Below are 23675 nucleotides of genomic sequence, written 5' to 3'. Positions count from 1 at the left end.
AACAAGACCAAGATGCCCACCTTTACCTTTTTTATTCAGCATAGTATTGAAAATCCCAGCCAGAGCAATTAGGAAAGAAAAAGAAATAAAAGGCATCCAAATTGGAAAGGAAGAAGTACAACTGTCAGTATTTGCAGATGACATGATGCTATATGGAAAAAATCCTAAAGATTCCCACCAAGCCTGGTGATGGGTATTAAAGAGGGCATGTACTGAATGGAGCACTGGGTGTTATATGCAAACAATGAATCATGGAACACTATATCAAAAAGTAATGATGTAATGTATGGTGATTAACATAACATAATAAAATTTAAAAAATCCCTTAACTGAATATATTTTTAATTAATTTTACTATTTTTGTCCTTTACTCTTCATACTTGCTTTATCAGTGACTGATCCACTACCTTTATTATTCATTTACATTTCCTGGTGAGACTTTTATTTTCAAATGTTTTCTCATTATTAGTATCTTCTCATTTTAGCTTAGAAAAGTCCTGTTAACATTTCTTGTATGGCTGATTTAGTGGTGTTGAATTCCTATAGCTTTTGCTTATCTGGAAAACTCTTAAACTCTATTAATTCTGAATGATAACCTTACTGGGTAGAGAATTCTTGGTTGGAAGATTTTTCCTTTCAGACTTTGAATAGGTTATGCCACTCTCTTCTGTTCTGCAAAGTTCCTGCTGACAAATCTGCTAGCTTTATGGGATTTCTCTTACACAGAATAAGCAGCTTTTCTCTTGTTGCTTTTAAGATTTGCTTTATCCTTGGCTTTTACCATTTTAATTATAATGTATCTCAGTGTGTTTGTCTTTGAGTTCATCTTATTTGGAACTCTGAGCTTCCTGGTCTTAGATGTCTGTTTCCTTTCCCAGATTAGGAAAGTTTTTAGCCACTATTACTTCAAGTAATTTTTCTCATTCTTTATCTCTCTTTTCTCTTTCTGGGACCCCTATAATGCAAATGTTATTCTGCTTACTGTTGTCCCAGAAGTCCCTTAAGATATTCTCACCTCTTTTAATTATTTTATTTTTTTATTTTACTGCTCTGTCTGGATATTTTCCATTGCCTTGTCTTCCAGCTCACTGATTCTATTTAATACATTCTGCCATTGAACCCCTTTTAGTTTATTTTTCAGTTTTGTTATAACTTCTGTTTGGTACTTTCTTATATTTTCTCTCTTTGTTGAAGTTCTCACTGTGTTCACCCAGTCTTCTCCCAAGATTGATGAGCTTCTTTATGACCATTACTTTGAAGTCTTTATCTGGTAGGCTGCTTATCTCATTTCATTAAGGTCTTTTCTGGGGATTTGCCTTGTTCTTTGGTTTTGAACATATTCCTCTGTCTCCTCACTTTGCTTCTCTTTCTGTGTTTGTCTATATGTATTAGATTAAATGGTCATCTTCCTCTCTTGAAGGAGTGGTCTTGTGTAGGAGTTGTAGCCTGTGGCCCAGAAGTACAGTCTTCCCTGGCCACCACTCTCTGTTCACCCCTTATGTGGCTGTTTATGCCTTCCAGCTATAATAGGGCCATGTCTGCTGTATGGGGAGGTTTGGACAAAGCACTCACCAGGCCTGGTTGTGGTTTGGTCAGTGTGGGTAGAACCGGGTTCAAGCTACTTGCCCATCCTTGTTGCAGTTCAGTGTTTGTACAGGTTAGACGGGGCTCATTTTCTGTATATGTTGGGTGGTGCTCAAGGTGTGTACCTGGTCTAGTTTTGAGTTGACTGCTGTGTAGAGAGGGCAGGGCTGGGGGGCTCACCTGTCCTGGTTGTGGGCTACTCACCCAGTTTTGGCTTTGCTGCTGCCTGGGATGGTTGGGGCTCAGGATTCTTGCCTGTCCCAGTTGCAGTTCAGTCTCTGGGTGGGATGGTTGGGGCTTTGAGTTTGCCAGGCCCTATTGTGGGATGGGTGGGGTGCATAAGCCTCGGGACACTTGCCCATCCTGGTTATGGTGTGGCGTAGGGAGATCATGCTCTCTGGTGCTAGCAGGCTAGAGAGAGGGCACCAAACGTGGTACCCATGGACTTGGTCACCAGCAAGTTTGGATGAGATTGTAAAAATGGACTCTAAGAGTGCTTTTTCAGAGGATAAAGTCCCTACAGGTCCCTACTTCTCGAGCAGTTGGTATGAAAATAATAAGTGGGTCTTCCTTGCTTATGGTCTAGATGCTTTTCAATCTTGCATTTTCCCTTGATCTCAGGGTGAGTGGGTTTTTCTCAAGACCTTTAAGAGTGGGATGTCTGTTCCCTATAGTTCTAGGATTCTCCTGTTCTTAATCCCTGTTGATTTGCGAAAACAAACATTTCTGGGGGGATTCTCTTTCCAATGCTGGCTCCCAGGGTCAGAGTATCTGATATTTGGCACAATTCCTTCACTTCTCAAGGAAGAGTTCCATATTTGGGGGATCATTTCTGATTGTGAGATCACCACCTCTGGGGTGGGGGCCTGGGGAGACTATGTCTTTGCATCTCTTTTGTTGTGGAGGGGCTGCTTATCTAGTTCTTAGGTCCTTTTCGGAGGAAAATTATTCTATATGTAGCTATAAGTTTGTTCTGTCTTTATATACCTCCATCTTGAACCCCCTGCCTCCAGACATTCTCATATTCTCTGAATCCCCAGTGTTTACTACAAGTCAACTGGCAAAAGGGCAAGAGCAGAGGCCCACCTTCCCTGTCCCCATAGCTGACCTGGCTTCTTCCATGTTGACCCAAGGCATTCTGTACGTAGAGCTCTGTTGGCATTTACCACTTATATGTTCATCTCTCTCAGTATGCAGCAATACGTGGAGGTCAGAGACTGGATCTTAAGTAACCTCATGGAATCCTTCCCCTCAGTTACTTATTGCTACTAAGGAATTTTGCATTTCTTGATATCTCCTGTCATTTTCATCTTGGGGGAGTGTGGGGAGCAAGAGTTGGTAAGGCTAAGCAAGGGAAGTGGGGGAGCAGAGATGAGGATCATCTACTTCCATTTGGTTCAGGGTACTGTTTCCAATTCCTACTAGAGGAGTACCAAAGAACTGGCTATTCAAGAGATTTTTGAAGATTCTGGCTGGCAGAAATTCCTTGGAACCCAGGTAGAAAGTGAGATGGTGTTAGGGAGGAATGGTCTTGTACCTGCAGACAGAAGCAGGAGGCAGCTCTCTTGGCAGGCATATTGGAGTTCTTAGAGTTAGCAGTGCCAGAAGTGGGGTTTCTCGGGCCTGGGGGTATACTTCCCAGGATATTATGCTGTAGCGTTATGCAGTTGAACTTGCCCTTGAAATTCCTGGAAGATTCTTGGCCACTTCAGGTTCTTCTTTATGAGAAGAGGCAAAGCAGGGATGGCTTCCAACACAAAACCTCAGATAGACCAGCCAGCCATGCCCCTTTCTTTGCTGTAAGAAGTGAGATTTTGTGGGGACTGTGTTAGAGGCTGGACTTTTCTGATTATAGGAAGAACAAAGAAAATCTGCAGTGAAGGTAGGGGATGTTATGGCCAGCATCAGGTAGACTTGTTTCCTTTATGGAGTAAGTGATGAAGAAACAAAAAGACCCAGATAGTAATCTCTCCAGAGAGCAACACTGGAGAGAGAGAGTTCTCTCCTTTCATCCCCTTCCATCCTTTCTCTTCTCCTCAGTTTTCCCTTCCTTTCTCTTCTCTTCCCTTTTTCTCTCGTTCCCTTTCTTTTCCTTTCCTGCCCTGTTCTCTCCTCTGTTCTTCCTTTCAGGGTTTTAGTTTCTATGAAGCCTATGTGAGGGATAATAGAAAACAGTGGGTTATAACCCTGTCAGCTTTAATTTAAACTGTTGCCATCAGTCAGTATTCAAACAGAAAAATACAAACCACTAAAAGTATTTAAAATAGTAGGAATTTAATATGGTGAATTGGTTAAAGATAAGATGGAAGATCTGAGAAACCAAATAGGAGTTGGAGTGGCAAGCCAGAGATTAGCAGCAAAAAAAGCTACAATAAGAGAGAAAAAGGGAGAGTTTTTTTAATGAGGTATAAATGACATATAACATTGTGTAAGTGTAATGTATAAAGGGTTGATTTGATACATTTATGTATTGCAATATGATTTTTGTTGGATCCTGGGGTTGGGGTCATGCAGTGGAATTTAGAACTGCAACTGACTTTTCTTGCCATGAAGCCATGTGGGAGATGCAGCCTGAGGCAGAAAAAAAAAGGTAGAAATGCCTAGGTTTTTCCTTTTCTCCTGCTCTCCAATGTTCCCACAAGTTGCCTCTCCTTAGCTGAAGCCAGAGCCCGCTGAGAGCTCAGGGAATGTAACCTGCAGGGGGCAGCACCTCCTTGTTATAGAAGCTGGGTGGGGGAAAGGAGAGGAATAGATTTGAGACAAACAGGCCAAGGCTCAGCACACTCTTCTTACAGTAGCCTTCTGGGTAATATGATGGAGGAAAGGTGTGTGTGTGTGTGTGTGTGTGTGTGTGTGTGTGTGTGTTTTGTAGGGTAGGGATGGGGGGAGGGGGCGGCAGATAGTCTGAAATTGAGAGAAATTCTTAACTTTCCTGCCAGAAGAGTTGAAGTTTATGCTGGCATGATACTCAGTTTTCAGACCAAAGGATCATATTCAACATGAATTCATTTCACAGACTTTAATAAAACATTAGATTTTGCCACCAGTTCAAATGAGCTAATCTAAGACTGTATTCCAAATAAGTAGTAACAGATAGAATTTTGTTCTAATATATACAAATAGCCAAATAATTCAATCAAGTGGTACTCAGTCTTGACACTGAAATAGTAATATTCATTTCTTACTATAGTTATCATGGAAGAATTAGACTTAGAGGATGCGTATATGTTTATTTTCATTTATTCATGATGTTGTCACCACAGATAGGCAAGCTTGTTTGGATAAAATACAAATTGGCCTAAAGGTTTAACATAAAAATCAGCTATTTAAGGGCTGAAATTTTTTAATTAACCTTTTTTCCCTTTTTCATTTTTATGTGTCTCTTGCTTTTTCTGTTTTCAGCCAAGAGAGACAGTACTGAAATGTCATTAAAAAAATGTCAATTTTGCAATATTTCTCTGCCCTTGGGAACAGGAAATACCTAGAATTCTGCTAGTAAGATGGTTCTTACGAAATTTCTTTTGTAATTTTTGTAATGAAGGGGATTAAATATGTTTGGACGAGTATCCAACATTGGGAACTTTGTCACTTTGATGCTCCAGACCCATTGACACTTTCCCAAAATATTCCTTCTTCCATATGTTAGGGAATTATATTTAAGATCAAGTAATGAGTATAATTGTGCTGGTTTTGGATTACATACTCCTTATGAATGTGAAATAGATTAAATAGGGGACACTTGAGAAGTAATGAATTCCAACAATAATATCAACTGGTGTAACAAAGCAGCTGAGCAAGTGACTTTTGACAGCATTAAAGTGGTATTGGTGTTTTCTTCAGAGGAGAGAAGTTGGGGTTAGGTAGTAAGTGACAGCTTTCTAAAGGCCTCCCAGGCTACCTAGACAGCTTTTTGGATTGCATGGTGAACTCCTAGTCACCTGAGCCATGGAACTGATTTAGCAATAAGTTAATAAAATAATGTCACTTAAGGCCAAAACTGAAAAAAAAATTATACTGTTCTCATATCTTCCTTGAATCATGAGAATTACCTCTCTTTTTAGTTATTCGAGATCCATGTCTTATGTTTACACTACCATTGCTATAGATAATTCGATTGGCTTAGACAACATTTGAGAGAGAAGAAAGCAGACTCTTCGTCACTGAGTGCCCACTATGATCTAGCAGCTGTGTGAGTTGCTTGGCAGTGCTTAAGAGGACAAACAGGCATTAATCGATTGACAAATGGATGATTGTCACAGCTGCAGGGGGCACTCCATTATCAGTACTGGATGCAAATGATAGAGGGCAGCAGTTGTGTCTTAGTGAAGTTAGTATGGACTTTGGAATCAGTTGCCTGTTTATTCTCAAATCCATTTCCTGTCCTTCTCCTGCTTCCCTCTCTGTATTGCAGAGAAGCTATCCTTGTTATTTCTAAAACTTTGCCATTCAGCTCCTCCCTAGGAGTGGCACTGGGAGGCCCTGGCAAGAAATAGGAGGGCTAGAGCAAGGGATAATTCAGGGTACTTATCTTCACCTCTCTCTGCTTCAGGGATATCTTTAGTAGTGACTCTTTCTTCTGAAGCTTCAGTTCCTGCCAGACAGCTTCTTCTTCCATGGCCCCAACTCCCACTGTCTGAGCCTTCTGGGTTCCAGCTTCTGCATGTCTTCAGCTCCTGAGTTCTGGCGACATCACCTCTTCCCTTTACCCATCCAAACTGCAGCCTCTTGTAGTTAGAAATTCCTGGTTGCCTCCCCTCCAATGTTTTCTGTTTGGGCTCTTCTAATGACTTTGTGACAAATATCCCTTAGAAAACTCCCTCTATTAAATTACCAGGTACAGGAATTGGTCCCCTGGCTGCACCATGAATGATGCTGAATCTGAGAGATGTATGTTAAAGTCTACTTTTGAACCCACCATGAGCAACCCGCTTGGACAAGTCTCTGAGGATGTTTTCTCATTCATACTGTGGGGTTAATATGGACCTCCAAAATTGTAATGGAGCTTAAATGAGATTTCTCTCATGGCACCTGGCACAATGTAAGCGTCCAATAAATCTTAGCCCTTAAGCCTATGATTTAAAAACCAGGGCACTGCTCTCTAAACTATCTAATATAGAAAATCCTAGGGAAACAAAAGCATCAAGATTGTATGAGTAAAACATTCATTTAAGAGGGTGTGTGGGTTGTTGGAAAGGTCATGGAATACAAATTGGAGTTGTTTGGACATACTGTCTATGGAGAAGAGCAGATTATCTGGGAGCAAAAGATGAGACTAGGGTGTATTCCAGGGAAGGGGTCAACTGGGGACAAAAGTTGGCTAAAAGACCTTAAGGCGTGACTGTGGAACAAGAACAGTGGGCAGCAAATAGTTACAAAAGCAAAGGGCACATAAGGATAGCTTCCGGCTGTGGGAACCATCCAGAGATTTATGCAAACCCCAAGTATCAGAAGAGAATACTCCCTTGTGTAAAGGAAAGCAATGTTGCTTATGCCTTTGTTGCTATACAGTTTTTGCTAATCTACATTGAACACGACATCAGAGCTCTTCTATGATGTATTTGGTAATTGGAAATGGGCAGCTGCTTCAAACAGAAAAAGCCTATAAGCTTACCCCAGTTTATAGAATCATATAAAAAAAAATCTTAGTCATCCAAAGCTTAATTGATCTAGATATATTCTAAACCTCCTTTCTTTGACTGGAAATGTCATATAGGGAAGTATAGTTTATTAATGTGGTAGACCTGAGATTTATGATATAGTGGATCCATTTATCTAAGGTTGTAATGGAAAAACATTTTGGTTAAGTTTAGTAAATGTGTTTAGAGTGTGACATGGGCTTGGAAGATAGTAGGTGCTCAATTAGTGCTTGTTGAATTAAATGTGTATTAAATAAAAATATTGGCAACATGAAATGACACATTTTCCAAAAATTTAACAAGGCAATCACAAAAGAACAACACACTGCATTGTGAAATAATGAATGTAAAACTATAAAATGTGATACAAATGTAAGATGTTGTTATTCTAAAAGAATCCTGTGTAAATAAAGAGTTTTTGGTATTAAATCATGAATCATAATTTTAGTCTTGTAAAGTAGGGAGTGTCAGGTATTTGTAGCTCTGATTTATATCTCAGTAAATCATGGTAGAATGTAGTGGGCCTAGAAAACAAATCTAGAGCAGACTTGAGTCTGCTTTTGATGACACTACACTTGAATGGAATGCAAATAACCTAGCTTAAAGGTATTGTGACAGACTTTATTATTTACACAACAAGATGCATAGTTTGAGTCCTGGTCTTTAGAGGGCTTGCCCATTTCCTGGTCACTGAGAGCAAGAGGATCACCCTGGCTCTGCCCCAAGCTGGCTCACAATATCTTCTGGCTAAATTTATCCTCGGGCTAAATCTGGTACCAAGGAGACTGCACATGCAGTTGCTTTCAGTCCAGTGCTTGACATGAAAAACCATTCTTTGTGTACAGAGACAGATAGTACTTACTTCTCTCAGCTATCATGGGAGATACTTGTTACCTTTTGCTATTGGGGGATACTGGAGGAAACTTATTTCCATATAGTAATCACCATGAGGGTACACTCTCACACTCTTCAAGAACATTGGAAATAGTTAGAAATTTTCAATTTGGGGATAAGGGCTTGGAAACTTGAAGTCAGAAAAAAAAAATTGCAAAGGGTCAGTCTTATTTACACTGTGGTTGAAGTTCATAGCATTTTGTTAACCATCACTTCATATAGTCTTCCTTTAATTGAACTTACTCTTTCTCATGGGAATCTTTTGCTAATTCTCCTTACCAGTATTCTCCTTTTCAATATTTCATATAAACTTTCCTTTAAAATAGGGATCAAGGGGCGCCTGGGTGGCTCAGTTGGTTAAGCGACTGCCTTCGGCTCAGGTCATGATCCTGGAGTCCCTGGATCGAGTCCCGCATCGGGCTCCCTGCTTGGCAGGGAGTCTGCTTCTCCCTCTGACCCTCCCCCCTCTCATGTGCTCTCTCTCTCATTCTCTCTCTCAAATAAATAAATAAAATCTTCTAAAAAAATAAATAAATAAATAAATAAAAAAAATAAAATAGGGATCAAAAACTAATGATGTATTGTATGGTGACTAACATAACATAATAAAATTAAATTAAAAAAAACATAACACAGGGATTATTTAGGATGCTGCCTAGATACAGCTGATATTTTATGTCAGGGAAAACAACACACAAAGTCCTAAGTGAAAACAGAATGGCATTCCTTTCAAATATACCAATATGCTGGGACTTTTACTTTCAGTAAGACAGCCCTGAAAAATAAATACAGTTTCAAATAGCCACTCTGAATATCCTAAAATGCTCTGAGACATTTTGGCACCATCAATAGAAAATTAATTTGTGGTTTATTCAAATTACTCTGCATGAAGAGAAAATAGCTCAGTAAATGAATGGAAACCAATTTATTAATGTTTCTCATTTGCCTAATTGTTTTCCCAAGAATAAATAATAAACAATCAAATAAAAAGTTCATAAAAGGTACAAGACATGCTTATGGCCACAGGTTTCCTTCCATGCTTGCATAGTTTTTATAGGTTCTTTTTTGAACCAGTTACCCCCATCATTATCAACATTAACAAAACACAGGAGTCACCCATTTCCAACTCTTTTTTTCTCCTCTTTATTATTATGTCCTTCTTCTCCCCCTTCTCCTTTTCTTCCTCCTTCCTCAAATCTCCTTCTTTGCCTTCTCTTTTTCAACAAAAGAGTCTTTAGTAAGCATTTTCTAGGCATAAGATTCTGTGGCTTCAAAGGTAGGCTATAAACAGTGCACTGAAAGAATAAAGTGAGGTTTAGAAACTAGAGTTCATTGAAGAGTCTTTGAGGAGGAGGGATAGTGGAGGAATGTTCAAGAAACAGTCCATCAGTCTGGCTGGAATGAAAAGAAATAGTGGAAATAATGTGGGGGAGGTAGGTGGGGGCCAAATTGTGAAAGCCCTTGAATGCCGGGTTCAGATTTCATTCTGTAAGCAATGGAGAACTGCTAATGGTTAAATATGAACGTATGCTAAAGAGTAATTTTGGAAAATAAGCATATTAGTGAAAGTACAGGTTTAGCTGGTTGAAGAGAACCAACAATTAAAATGGCTTAAAGAAGATTAAAATTTATTTCTTAGTCTATTAACAGTCTAGGCTTAAAGCAATCCAGACTAGTAGGTTGGTTCCACAGAGTGAGAGCTCCAGGACCCTTCTATCCTGTTGCTTCACCATCCCTAAGACTTGTCCTAGGGACAGTCCACGTGGTCCATGACCGCTTTCCTCCACTTCCCCATGTCTGCTGCAGAAAAGGGGAGTGGAGAGGGCAGGCATCCTGCTAAAATGCAGAGGTTCTATTAGTGTAAAAAAGAATACTAGGGAAGAAGTGTCCAACCTGGCAGGCAGCAGTATGGAGAATATACTAAAATAGGGTATCTAACTTTGTCTCTGTTAATTCCCTAACTATCCTAGCACCAGCTTACATACCTGGAGTTCTGAACTGCATGTTTCCTGATCCCTTAGGGGAAAATTAGACCATTCTTTGAGAGATCTGCATACCAAGGAGATGCAAAATGGTGCATGGAAGAAATAGCAAACTAAGTGTGAAGGAGTTACTTAATAATAAGTCTCAATTTATTATTTGTAAGTTGGGTGACTTTAGGCAGATTGCCTAAACTTACTGGATCTCAATTTTATTTTTTATATATGAGGTTATAAATGCTACCTCTTCTTGTCACAGTGTTTTTCATAAGAATTAAAAAACAGCAAGGTACTGTTATTGCCTTGCAATTAGTATCAGATATAGATATCTGTGTGTGTGTGTGTGTATGAGATAATTAGATGGATAGTTGAAAAATGATAAGATAGTAATATCAGAGAACAAACATGAAAATGGCTATGATTATGACTATGATCCTTATTCATTTCTTTATCTCCAGTGCCTGCCATATGGCAGATCCTACACATATTAGTTGGGTTTGTTTCTTAAATTGCAAGTTTTACTTTAGAACATCACATCCAAACGCTTTTAGGGTAATTATTTATATTTATGAACTCTTTAGAGCAGACCACATTGTAGAAAATGAAGGTGTGGTTTAATATAAAACTTTGGTTGTTTCTTATTTTATCAGGAAGACATCTAAAAGTGTGTAAATATTTTGAAAATATGTAACAGTTTTATTATTCTTTCTTTTTCTTTTTTTTTTCATCATGATGAGTGTGCTCTTTAATCCCCATCCCCTATTTCTCCCACCCCCCCCACCTCCCCTCTAGTAATCATCAGTTTGTTCTCTATAATTAAGAGTCTGTTTCTTGGTTTGTGTCTTTTTTTTTTCTTTTGCTTGTTTGTTTTGTTTCTTAAATTTCACATGTGAGTGAGATCATATGGTACTTATATTTTCCTGGTGGACTTATTTCACTTAGCATTGTACCCTCTAGCTCTATCGATCTTGTTGCCAATAGCAATATTTCATTCTTTTTATGTCTGAATAATATTCCATTTGTGTGTGTGTGTGTGTATACCATATCTTCTTTATCCATTCATCTATTGATGGACATTTGGGCTGCTTCCATAGTTGGCTATCACAAATAATGCTGCAACGAACATAAGGGTGCATGTATCCCTTTGAATTAGTGTTTTTGGTTTTTTGGGGTAAATACCCAGGAGTGCAATTACTGGGACATAGGGTGGTTCTATTTTTAATTTTTTGAGGAAACTCCATACTGTTTTCCACAGTGGCTATACCAGTAAGCACTCCCAATAACAGGGCAAGAGAATTCCTTTTTTCTCCACATTCTCATCAACATTTGTTTCTTGTTTTTGTTTTTGTTTTTTTAATTTTAGCCATTCTCACAGGTGTGAGGTGATATCGCATTGTCATTTTGATTTGTATTTCCCTGATGATGAGTGATGTTGAACATCTTTTCATGTGTCTGATGGCCATCTGTATGTATTCTTTGGAGAAATGTCTATTCATGTCTTCTGCCCATTTTAAATTGGATTATTTGTTTTCTGGGTATTGAGTTGTATCAGTTCTTTATATATTTTGGATACTAACCTCTTATCAGATATGTCATTTACAAATGTCTTCTCCTATTCGTAGGTTGGTTGCCTTTTAGTTTTGTAGATTGTTTCCTTTGCTGTGGAGAAACCTTTTATTTTGATGTAGTCCCAGTAGTTTATTTTTGCTTTTATTTCCCTTGCCTCAAAAGACGTATTAGAAAAATGTTGCTACAGCCAATGTCAGAGATTACTGCCTGTGCTTTCTTCAAGGATTTTTTATGGTTTCAGGTCTCACATTTAGGTCTTTAATCCATTTTGAGTTTATTTTTTCTATTCTTTTTAAAACCATCTTTTCCTGAAGCCCTCCTGTAAGATTAAACCATAAAGTTTTTTTGCCCTGAGAATGAGTCTCTAAGATGACTTTTTGAGTCCATAGTAATAGACTGGTTTTGAAATCTAGTTTTTTTGAAAAAGAAAAGAATTTATTAAATTTCCAGTTCTCCCTCACTATAAATATCAAAAAGCAAGCCTGGCACACTTGTTTCATAGACTTTTGTTGTTGTTGTTGTTTTACAGAGAGACTGTGCATGTGCAAGAGCCGGGGGGAGGTGGTGGTGGTGGTCATGCTGGGAGGGGCAGAGGGTCAGGGAGAGCTAGAATCTTTTTTTTTTTTTTAAGATTTTATTTATTTGACAGAGAGAGAGACACAGCGAGAGAGGGAACACAAGCAGGGGGAGCAGGAGAGGGAGAAGCAGGCTTCCCATGGAGCAGAGAGCCCGATGCGGGGCTCGATCCCAGGACGCCGGGATCATGACCTGAGCCGAAGGCAGACGCTTAACGACTGAGCCACCCAGGTGCCCCAGGGAGAGCTAGAATCTTAAGCAGGCTCCTCACCCAGCATGGAGCCCAACGTGGGGCTCAATCTCACAACCCTAAAATCATGACCTTTGCTGAAAGCAAGAGTCAGACTCTTAACCAAATGAGCCACCCAGAGTTTTATTATAAGTCATTATATAGAAATATTTGAGTCTATTGTAAGGAAAGGCCCCATTAGGGTACATAGGTTTTATTTTTGTTTTTGTTTTATTTTCCCGTGGTGACTGGAAGCCAGGAGGAAGAGAAACAAAAAGTCAGACGTTATTGTCCTAGTTTAATTCTCTTGGAGGAAATCCCAAGGAGTAGAAGTGAGAAGCAGAAATTCATAGATAATTTTGGGAAACTCCCTGTGCAGGGGGCTTGCTCCTTACTTCTCAGACAATATTGAAGCCATTCCCTTAGAGAATTTGTTTTTTTCTGCAAATGCTGAAGCATTATGGTTCCAACCAGGTAAGCATTTTGAAATGGTTCTATGTCAGGGCAGATAGGCTAGACTTGATGTGCTGGTAACCTGTAGGTTAGGTGTGGCCTTTAGGGGATCCAGATACTTCTGTACACTTTGGGTAGGAGACACCTAAGTACTGAATCAGGACAGGAAATCAGGAAAAGTTGCTAAACACATGCCATTCCAGGGATCAGTTTGATCTCAACAGATATCAAGGAAACATTCCTAGGGGCAAGACTAGTGGCAAGACCAATCACTATGTACTAGAGAGGGAAGAAAACAGCAATGAAGGATATGGAAGCTTCTCCTGTACCCAGATGCCATCTTTCGAAGATAGAGCTGGCGTGGGGGAACCCCTAAAGAAGTAAGAAACTTAAAGTTTACTGAATTAACCCAAGGAGATAATTTTAATTTAGAAGAGAAGGGGTTTTCCCCCTTGCCTTAATAGGGGTTCTATAGAAAGATAAGTTATAGATAATGGCAAAAAGTGTAGGATATATCTGAGTTGTTGCATACACATTTCAGCCCTACACAAGGACTTAAAATATCCAGGACTATCCCAAGTAAACATTGACATTCACTGGTGCTTAAAGTATATGCTATTTTGGTCAGTGGTTGCATGGTAAGATATTCTCTTTTATAAAAAAGAAGCCATTGATTCCAGAACTTTTATAACTTCTGAATTTCTTCATGACTAGGTGGTAGGGTGGAGAAATTTAAATCCTTCAAGAGAAATCCAACTGGCCTCCATGAGCACTTGCCAAAGGATTTGGAACTTCCAGGGGTGATCATTGAGCATCCTATAAAAGGCATAAGATGGAGGGAGAAAATGCCTATTGCCAAACAAAGGTAGGAGACCAAGCCAGGGAACGCACTCCATTTGCTTTTGTGCCTGCTGTTTGGCTTGGCAAAAGTAGGCTCCTTTGCAGGAGGGAAATGGTTTCTACGTTGGTCTGCAGGCTAAGAGGATGTGGAGTTAGTTGTTCTGATTAAAAAAGTTTGGTTCATTTCCCTGGGACCTCCCCAAACACATTGACGTTTTTACAAGAATGAAATGAAGGCAGTGATGACAAAGAAGACATTATAACTGCCTTCTAAATTGCCAGTTTAATATTTATTTGTTAATGCTTCTGAAATGGTTTGTGGAGAAGGAAAACTCTAAATAAGGTATCTAATCTGTCTTCCTGGTGGTGCAGGATTACCACCTATTTGTTAAGGGTTAGGTAACAGATTTTAAAATTTCTAAGTTATGAGGGAAATTCCATATATTCCAAAGGAGATACTTTGAAGAAAGTGTCACTGCTGGGCAGCCTTGTACTATAATTAAATGTGTTTGCCAAGGAGCACACAGTCTAAGGAGATAGTCAAGGAACATGCACTTATAATGTAATAAGTTTTTTGGTATTTGGTCACTCATATATCAGAGTGTTATCAAACATCATTATTGTACCAACTATTGGGCTAGATGTTGGAAATGTAAAAGTTTGCATCTAACTGGGCTGATGAATCTGAATGATTCATTAGAGTTAAGGAAGTGCTAAGAGAGGGGCGTACAGAGCCATAAAGGAACATGAACAGTGATGACTGGGGAGCAGATTTGGGGAATCAGAGAAGGCTTCATGGAGGAGGTGTTATTTGTGAGACTCTTTTATACAAAGCCACATGAAATCACTTTATAATATAGCACGTACTTTGATGAATAGGGAATTTTGGGGGGTTTTCTTAAAAACCAAAGAATTAATCAACAAGAGGGAGTTTCTTTAGTATGTGCCTTAAGACAACCTGAAATGAGGAACTCAAGCCATTGTTTAATGGTTTTTTAAATTTATCTTGGTCATTATTAAAGTAAAATCACCTATATCATATTGCATTGTGTTAGATGACTTGGGATTGATCATTATGAAATCCAGGATCTATTGAAGCAAAAGTAGGAAGAAAAGTAGAGTTTGCCAAAGGTGTTTTCTAAAAACTTTACCTTGCGCCCTTCCTTTCTTGGCCCCGTCTTTTTCTTTTGACCATTGTGATGGATACCTAGGGTTCTCCCGTTCTTCCTCGTCCCCTTGCTGGGTAGGAAACCATTGGCATTGTAGCCTGTATGACTACAAAATCCTAGTCATGGTATTATTTGAACTCTAAAAACAGATAAATGAACCCTATTACTTGAAATGTACATACATATGTGTAAGCTCTCCATTTTTATTCCCAGTGTAGACTTGAGTGATGAGGGGAAAGGAAAAGGGAATGACAGGAAAAAAAGTATATGTGTATATATGTATTTACAATATAGGCATATATATGTATATGTCTGTGTGTTATATCACACAGCATGTTATTGTACTAAATGATGTTGATTATGTTGCCAAGAATCATAGAGAAAGCCTGGAAAATTTTAATTCAACTTTTTATTATCTTCTCTTTGTATCTGGCACTGTCATTTTCCACTCCCAGAGCATGTGAACTTTTCAGCTTCTGAATTTATTGTTTTTAGCCATTTAACTGGTTGAACTCTATGAACCCAGAGTAAACTGATTCTGGGATGATTTCCTGACAGTACTTAGTGCTGATCGTCTTTTAGAGAAGGCATGTGATTGTTATTGATGAGATTTTGATGGTTTTTAGTTTCCCCACCAGGCAGTTCTATGTGTTTCTGTTATATCCCCATAAATTTTCCTTTGTTATTTAAGCTTATAATCTTGTATTGTATACAGCTTATTACATAATTTAAGACAATTCATATTTATCTTAATTCCCCACTGATTATCCTGGAAATTACTATATTTGTCAATACTGAGTCTGCTATATATATACAGTATATATTTTATTTCCCTTCCAAATGTTATTTTCTCTTTCATCTCACCAAAACTCTAAAAGGCTCCCACTATATCTAAAAAAATTCTTACCTTGCTTAACATATTTATTACTTTCATTTTAGTTGCTTATGATTTCTTATAAATGTCAAGTGTAAGAAACAATGTAAAAAATTTAATATGTCTGCAACTCATAAAATCTTAAAGTCTAATTTTCAGTTTGACACAAAATTCAGAAACAACCCAAAGTGTTCAAATGCAACTTCTTGGAAACATTACCAAATTGATTCCTAATATTCTTTTGTAGTTACTGGTCCTATTTCCTTCTGCATATTTGTTAATTTTCCTTTTTTTTTTTAGAGTTTCAGAAAAATGAAAGTTCAAACAAGTACCACATGATCACTTGAATATATATTCATTAGATTGGATAAGACCTTCATAGTTATTTTATACATATACTCATTGCATTTTAAAATCTCCTTTGCATACATTCTCTCTAAAAAATAATCTGGCTTATTCTTGAATGCTTTCTTTTCTTTTCTTTTTTTTTATTTTTATTTTTTTAAAGATTTTATTTATTTATTTGACAGAGAGAGACAGCCAGAGAGGGAACACAAGCAGGGGGAGTGGGAAAGCGAGAAGCAGGCCTCCGCTGAGCAGGGAGCCTGATGTGGGGCTCGATCCCAGGACCCTGGGATCATGACCTGAGCCGAAGGCAGTCGCTTAACCAACTGAGCCACCCAGGTGCCCCTTGAATGCTTTCTTTTAAAGAAAGGAAATTACTAACTTTAAAAGCAATATATTCCATATTTGAGCAGCTGTGTCAGAAATTTTCTCCTACCAGGACTTTTGTCCCCTTTGTCTTAGTTCTGGAGTTTTCTTGAAGTTATAACCCCTTTGGAGTTATCTTGAGTAAGTCTGGTCTTCAATCACTGTAAACCTTTTGCTATTTTATGTCAGCAACTATAGAGTCTCAAAGTATTTTTTTCTTCCCTCACAGATCCATCCTGTCCCATTTTTTTTTTTTTTTATAATTGCTTACATTATGTGGTTGGCTATTGCTCTCAGATCTTGCTCCAGTTTTGAAGCCTTCCTGGAGAGTATGCCCCATATTGGACAAAAAGTGCAGGTATGCCCAAATAGAACCATCATCCTTCCTCATTTTCGAAAATGATTAACTCTCATAAATATATCCCAAGATTGCATATTAGGATTTTTGAACATTATATTTTATTTTTGACTCAGATCAGGCTTACTGTTGACTTAACATGCTCTCACCTCTTTGTGCTGAGCTCTTATCCCTCACTACCCAGAACTCAGACTGAATTTTGGGCTTCAGAGTAGGACTTAAAACTTATCTCCTTTAAAACTCATCTCCTTTAAAACTCAAAATGGTAATATAGGAAGAGCCTGAACTCACCTCCTTCCACAGACACACTGAATCTGTAGCTATGTATAGGAAAAAATATATAGGTATATATAAGAACAATTTCCTCTTAAAAAAACTAAAAACTGGCAGAGAAGCCTCTTCACATTGGACAAATGAGAGAGAAACCACATCAAAGTGGGTAGGAAAAGCTCAGTCACGTACTTGCCATAAATCCCACCCTTAGCATGATGACCCATAATGAGAGGGGAATCTCAAAACATGTCTGGACTTCTCCTGAGGAGCAAAGGGCTCCTACTCCACATGGGCACCCTAACTTTTAAGACCAACACCTTAGAGATAAGCACCCAAAACATCTGGCTCATGCTCAACAGACCCATGGGGCAAACTAAGGAACATCTTTTAAAGGGCCAATGTACAGATACAACCCTTCAAGAGTGGAAGAGATGGCTGTTTCATGTAATGCATAGAAACAAACACACAAGCAAAATGAAGAAACATAGGAATATATTCCAAATGTAAGAACAAGATAAAAACCTTGGGGTGGGGGCGTGGAGAACCTTAATGAAATGGAGAAAAGTAATGTACATGATTCAAGGTGTTGAAAGTAATGGTCATAAAGATGCTCACCAAACTCAGGAGAAGAATGGATAAATATGGCAAGAATTTCAATAAAGAGAAAATATAAGAAGTGCCAAACAGAAGTTACAGAGCTGAATAATGCAATAATTGAACTGAAAAATATACTCAAGAGGTTAAATAGCAATCTAGATGGAAATGAAGAAAGAAATCAATGAACTTGAAGACAGTGCAAACAAACTCACCTAATTGGAGCAGCAAAAAGAAAAAATAAGGAAAAAAAGTGAAGGGAGCTTAAGAGACTTAGAGACAACATCAGGCAGACTAGCATTCACATTATAGGGGTTCCAGAAGGAGAAGAGAGAGAAAAAGGGCCAGAAACATTATTTGAAGAAATAATGGCTGAAAATTTCCCTGATCTGAGGTAAGAAACAGACATCTAGGTCCAAGAAGCCTAGACAGTTCCAAATAAGGTAAGCCCAAAGACACCCACAGCAAGACTTAAGAAAGGGATTTCTTTAAGCTGAAAGGGAGGGCACTAATTAGTAACAAGAAGACATATGAAAGTATGAATCTCATTGGAAAAGTAAATATATAGTAAAAGTAGTGGCTTAATTACCTATAGAGCTAGTATGAAGATTAAAAGACAAAAGTCATAAAAATACCTGAGTACAATAATTAGTTAAGAGATAAAGACATAAAAAGATGGGTGCCTGGCTATTTTAGTTTGTAGAGCATGCAATTTGATCTTGGGGTTGTAAGTTTGAGCCCCATGTTGGGTGTAGAGATTACTTAAAAATAAAATCTTGTAAAAAAAGATAAATAAAATGTGACATCAAAAACATAAACATAGGGGAGATAAAAGTATAGATCTTTAGAATATGTTCAAATTTAAGTTACTATCAACTTAAAATATAATGCTATAGATATAAGTTATCTGTAACCCTCATGGTAACCAATAAGCAACAATCTGTAGTAGATATACGAAAGATAATGAGAAAGCATACCACTAAAAAAGTCATCAAACCACAAAGGAAGGGGGTAAGAGATGAAGAAAAGAACAAAGGAGCTACAAAATACCGACAAAACAACAAAATGGCAATAAATACATACCTATCAATAACTAATTTAAATGTCAATGTACTACAGTCCTCAATCAAATGACATGGAGTGTATGAGTGGATAAAAAACAAAACAAAACAAAACCCAAACAGGAACCATCTATAGGCTACCTACAAGAGGCTTCAGACTTAAGGATATACACTGACTGAAAGTGAAAGGATGTGAAAACATATCTCATGCAGATGGAAACAAAAAGAAAGCTGAGGTAATTATTCTTCTATCAGACAAATAGCTTCAAAACAGACTGTAATATGAAACAAAGAAGGGCATTACATATTGAAGATAGAACATTTGTATATATTTATGCACCCAATATAGGAGCACCTAAAAATATAGTGCAAATAAAAACAGACCTAAAGGGAGAAATTGACAGTAATAAAATAATTAGGGATTTTAACACCAAACTTACATCAATGGGTAGACCATTCAGACAGAAATAAAGAAGGAACATCAGCTTTAAATGACATGTTATATCTGAGAGACAAAACATATATACAGAACATTCCATCCAAAAGCAAGAGAATACACATCCTTCTCAAGTGTGCATGGAACATTCTCCAGGATAGATCACATGTTAGGCCACAAAATAGTTCTTAACCAATTTAAGAAGATTGAAATAATATCAAGCATGTTTTCTGACTAAAATGCTATGAAACTAGAAATCAATTACAAGATGAAAACTAAAAATTCACGAATATGTGTAGACTAACATGCTATTGAACAACTAATGGGTCAATGAAAAATCAAAAGTGAAATATAAATCTCTTGAGACAAAAATGGAAATACAACATACAAGAAAATATGGGATGCAGCAAAAGCAGTTCTTAAGAGGGAAGTTTAGAGGAAAAAATGCCTTCCTCAAGAAACAAGAAAAGTCTCAAATAAACAACCAAACTTACACCTCAAAGAACTAGAAAATATGAACAAACAAGGCCTGAAGTTAGTAGAAAAAGTTAATAACAAAGAATAAAACAGAAATAAATGAAATAGAGAATAATAGAAAAGCTCCATGAAACTAAGACCTGGTTCTTTGAAAAGATAAAATTAATAAATCTTTAGCTAGACTCATCAAGGAAAAAAAAGACAGGCCTCAAACAAAATCAGAAATGAGACAGTAGACAAAGTGATAATGCAGAAACACAAAAGTATTTCTTTGTATTTTATGAATATTATGAACAATTACATGACAACAAATTGGGACAATGTAGAAAAAAAATGGACAAATTCCTAGAAACATGCAACCTCCCAAGACTGAATCATAAAGAAATAGAAAATCTGAATATATTGCTTACTGGTAAGAAGACTGAATCAAATTTAATTTAAAAAAATCATATAAATGAAAGTCCAGGACCAGAAAACTTCATTGGTGAATTCTACCAAACTTCAAAGAAGAATTAATACCAGTCCTTCTCCAATTCTTCCAAAAAATAGAAGAAGAGGGGACATTTCCAAAGTCATTTCATGATGCCAACAGTACCCTGATACCAAAACCGTATAAGGATACCACAAGAAAATAAAATTACAGGCCAGTCTCCCTGATGCACATAGATATAAACATTCTCAACAAACGATTAGCAAATCAAATTCCATATATTAAAAGAATCAGGCACCATGACCAAGTGGAATTTATTCTAGGGATGTAAGAATGGTTCAACATCTGCAAATCAGTCAACATGATACATCACATGAACAAAATGAAAGATAAAAATCATGATCATCTCAGTAGATGCAGAAAAAACATTTCACAAAATTCAACATTCATTTATGGTGAAAACTCTCAACAAAGTGGGTAGAAAGGGAATATACCTCAACATAATAAAGGCCATATATGACAAACCAACAGCTAACATATTCATTGGTGAGAAGATGAAAGCTTACTTGTATGGAACCACAAAAGTCTTTGAATAGCCAAAGCAATCTTGAGAAAGAAGAACAAAGCTGGAGGCATCATGCTCTCTAATTACAAACTCTATTACAAAGCTATAGCAATCAAAATAGTCTAGTATTGCCATATAAACAGACATGTAAGTCAATGAAACAGAATAGAAAGCCCAGAAATAAACCCATTCATATATGGTCAATTATTTATAATAAAGCCAAGAATATGGAATGGAGGGGAGGGGAAGGATAGTATCTTCAGTAAATAGTGTTGGCAAAAGAGGACAGCAACATGCAAAGAAATGAAACTGGACCACTATCTTACACTATATAAAAAACTCAGATGGATTAAAGACCTGAATGTAAGACCAGAAAACATAAAATTTCTAGAAGAAAACATAGGCTGTAAGCTCTTTGACATCCATTTTGGTGATGATTTTTTTGGATTGACACCAAAAGCAAAGGTAACAAAACCAAAGATAAACAAGTAGGACAACATTAAATTAAAAAAGCTTTGTTACAGCAAAGGAAACCATCAACAAAATGAAAAGGCAACCTACTGAAGGGGAGAAAATATTTGCAAATTATATATCTGATAAGTGGTTAGTATCCAAAATATATAGAGAACTCATACAACTCAATAGAAAAAAAAAATCTTGTTAAAACAAATGGGCAGAAGTTCTGAATAAACATTTTTTTCTCAAAAAGATATGCCAGTAGCCAACAGGAACATGAAAAGATGCTTAACATCTTTATGATTATGAGGGAAATGCAAACCTACAATGAGATATTACCTCATTCCTGTCAGAATGGCTAAAATCAAAAAGACAAGAAATAAGTGTTCTGAAGATGTGAAGAAAAACTCACATGCAGTTGGTGGGATTGTGAATTGGTGCAGCCAGTATGGAATACAATACAGAGGTTCCTCAAAATTTGAAAATAGAACTACTATATGTCCCAGCCTTTCCAGTACTAGGTGTTTATCTGAAGAAAATGAAAACAGTAACTTGAAAAGGTATATACACCCCTGTGTTTATTGCAGCATTATTTACAGTAGCCAAGATATAGAAACAATTACTACACGTCCAACAACAAATGAATGGATAAAGAAGATAGGGTGTATATACACGGTGAAATATTAGCCGTAAAGAATGAAATCTTTCCATTTGCAACAACATGCATGGACCTTGAGGGCATTATACTAAGTGAAATAAGTCAGAGAAAACAAATACCATATGATTACACTTTTAAGTGGAATCTTAAAAAAATAGTATCATAAATCCAGAGACTAGATTATTGATTGTCAGAGGTGGAAATGAGTAGTGGGCAAAATAGGTGAAAGGAGTCAAAAGATACAAACCTCCAGTTATGAAATAAGTCATTGGGATGTAATGCACAGTATGGTAACTATAGTTAATAATGCTGTATTGCATATTTGAAAGTTGCTAAATCTTAAAAGTTCTCATCTCCCCTCCCCCACCAAATTCTGTAACTATATATATGGTGATGGACTATGTAGGTTAACTAGACTTCCTGTGATCATTTAATAATATATTCAAATAGCAGATTAAAAAGTCATCTTATTGTATTCACTTTGACTTGGAAAGATGTTTTTAGTTTTTATTAGGTCCTAAATCATTCATAATCATTTCTGAATTTATAATTATTTCCAGCTTTATACAAATTTAACATCCCTATGTCCTATATTTTATATAAGTTATAGATAAAATTATTTGGTATGAGAGAATCAAGGCAACCTCTGTCTAGGTTGCCACTGACCCACTGATAGATACCCATTGCGTGTATTTCTTTAAAAATTACAAATGCAATGACCTGATCATTTCACTCACATTTTTTCGTATTATCAACTCGGTTTTTTAGAGACTCCCTGTAAAGTGCAGAAATTATATATTCTGTATCTACCACATTTTCTTGGCCTGCCAGAGCAGGAAAGGTAGGTTAATTAGTTTTGACCTATTAATGAAGCCATGCTAACTCCTAATAGAAACTATTAGCTGTCCATGTCCTCACGATATTCCCTTTTCTGGAGTCTGCTGGCATTGATGTGTATTTCTCTTTCCTTTGGTGTGTGCTATATCTATCTCCTCTGTTTTGAATCTAAAGCATTTGGTAGGTTTGCAGTTCTCCAGTTCCACTACTAGTCTTGCGATTTCCTCACTGGCTCACCTCACATTTGCATTTCTCTTAGCCACAGGAGAAGAGATTCCTCCTAATGGAATTATATGTTCTTGTTTAGAGAACAAGATATTCTATTAAAATTTATTCAAATATGGGAGGTTTCAGTTCCCTCCTACTGGTGTTGATAGCACAGTTTCATTCCGGGGAACATTCACAACAGAGACAAGGGAGATCAAATAAGAAATGTGGGCTTTCTCTGTCTCTTCATTACCTCTTAACTCTAAACTGTGGGCTTCCAAAGTAGGCCTGTAGCTTGTCAAAATTCACTGTCAGGAAAATGAAAAGACAACCTGGGAGAACGTGTTTTCAAATCACGTATCTGACAACGGACTTTTAGCCAGAATATGAAAGAACACTGAAAAGGCAATAGTAAGAAAATAGCCTGGTAAAAAGTAAACAAAAGATCTGAAAAGGCAGCTCACCAAAGAAATATATGAATGGCAAATAAGCGTATGAAATGATAATCAGCATTATTCATCATTAGGGAAAAACAGATTAAAACCATGTGTGTTATCACTGCACATTTATTAGAGATGCTTAAAGAAAATATTGGTGATACCAGGTATGGGAAGAATGTAGAGTAAACTTGAACTCTAGTACTGTGCTGGTGGGAATGCCAAGTGGTTCAGCCAGTTTGGAAAGCAGTGTGGTAGTTTCTGATAAAGTTAAACATAGAGTTGGGACACAAACCTGGCAATCTTACTCCCTAAGTACTTACTCAACAGAAATGAAAAGTCACATCCATACAAAAATCTGTATGGGGATGT

The 23675-nt window shown here is 37.3% G+C and overlaps 1 long non-coding RNA gene across 9 annotated transcripts in view; it reads left to right on the top strand.

The window, feature by feature from the left end:
- LOC145716121 (uncharacterized) overlaps positions 1-23675 on the top strand; it is a 493424-nt gene that overhangs the window by 88119 nt on the left and 381630 nt on the right. For 7 of the 9 annotated variants that reach the window (XR_014138542.1, XR_014138538.1, XR_014138540.1 and 4 more), the window contains one exon: positions 13635-13785. The exons of the other annotated variants lie outside the window; for them this stretch is intronic. This is a non-coding gene — a long non-coding RNA (uncharacterized LOC145716121). The remainder of the gene's footprint in view (positions 1-13634; positions 13786-23675) is intronic. 9 annotated transcript variants of the gene reach the window in all.

Source organism: Leptonychotes weddellii, chromosome 1 (assembly GCF_054177405.1).
Source record: "Leptonychotes weddellii isolate Sample4059 chromosome 1, ASM5417740v2, whole genome shotgun sequence".
Taxonomy (NCBI): Eukaryota; Metazoa; Chordata; class Mammalia; order Carnivora; family Phocidae; genus Leptonychotes; species Leptonychotes weddellii.
The sequence above is the reverse complement of the archived record's forward strand: the minus strand, read 5'-3'. Positions and strand labels throughout refer to the sequence as shown.